Below are 1244 nucleotides of genomic sequence, written 5' to 3' on the forward strand. Positions count from 1 at the left end.
CCCCTTGAACTCCTTATTCCTTAGCGTGTAGATCAGGGGGTTCAAGCTGGGAATAACAATGGAATAAAAGATACTGAGAAATTTTCCTTCATCCTGAGATGGACTGTTTCCTGGCTGGATGTACATGTAGATAACAGTCCCATAGAAGATAGACACCACAATGAGGTGGGAGGAACAGGTCCCAAATGCCTTCTGTCTTCCTGATGCAGATTTGATCCTGAGCACAGCTACAGCAATGAAGCCATAAGAAACCAGAATGAGAAGGAGTGGTGTGAGGAAAATAAAAAAAACATCATGCAAATAAGGTTTCCTCCATGGCTGTAGTGTCCACACATGCAATCTTGACCATTGCAGACATTTCACAAAAATAGTGATCCTGATGGTGGTTCCCACATCGAGGAAGACTCATGGCATAGGGAGAAAGTATCATGCAATTAGTGACGCCAACTCCCCAGCTCATGGCCACCAGGGTTCAACAGAGCTGGGATTCACCATGGTCATGTAGTGCAGAGGCTTGCAGACAGCATTGAACCGGTCATAAGACATCACAGCCAGAAGCAAACATTCGACTGTGCTTAGTGTCACATCAGTGAAAAGCTGAAGCACACAGCCACCAAAAAAGATATTTTTGTCCTTACCCCAGACATTGGCCAACATCTGTGGGACTATATTTGTGGTATAACAGAGATCCAAGATGGCCAAATTCCTAAGGAAGAAGTACATGGGGGTCTGTAGATGTTCATCCAGTAGTGGCAGCAGGATGATGGCCATGTTTCCCATCAAGGCAATGGTGTAGAAGAGAAAGGCAACCCCAGAGATGATCATCTCCAGCTGCGGCTGCTCCTGGAATCCAAGAAGTATAAATCCACCAAAGTGGCTATCGTTGACCATTGTCCTGTTCTCCTAATATCAGCTGTGAAAACAAAACATCAACTCACTGGAAGCAATAATGAGGGTGTTTATAAACAATATTACTGGAATTATAGCTGGCAAGAAATATATCACATAATCAAAGAACACATCAGTATTTACATATTAACATCTCATCGAGTGTTTGTTCTGTTTATCCAATTAGGTCTAGAATTTATCCTGGGTGACCTGCCTACAGGATCCATACTCTCAGTTTTCTGTCTGCTTCTATGCCATGGCTAAAACCTGCAAAAATTCTCATAGGAAAAGCCTGAAACGAAAGGTTGATGAAACTCAATGGACTTCTCTTTATTAATCGGAATGCCGAGAAGGGG

At 43.2% G+C, this 1244-nt stretch overlaps 1 pseudogene; it reads right to left on the reverse strand.

Annotated features, from left to right (window-relative positions):
- Positions 1-891, reverse strand: part of LOC115296426 — a 7058-nt pseudogene extending 6167 nt beyond the window's left edge.
- Between the last annotated feature and the right edge of the window lie 353 nt (positions 892-1244).

Source organism: Suricata suricatta, chromosome 7 (genome assembly GCF_006229205.1).
Source record: "Suricata suricatta isolate VVHF042 chromosome 7, meerkat_22Aug2017_6uvM2_HiC, whole genome shotgun sequence".
NCBI lineage: Eukaryota > Metazoa > Chordata > Mammalia > Carnivora > Herpestidae > Suricata > Suricata suricatta.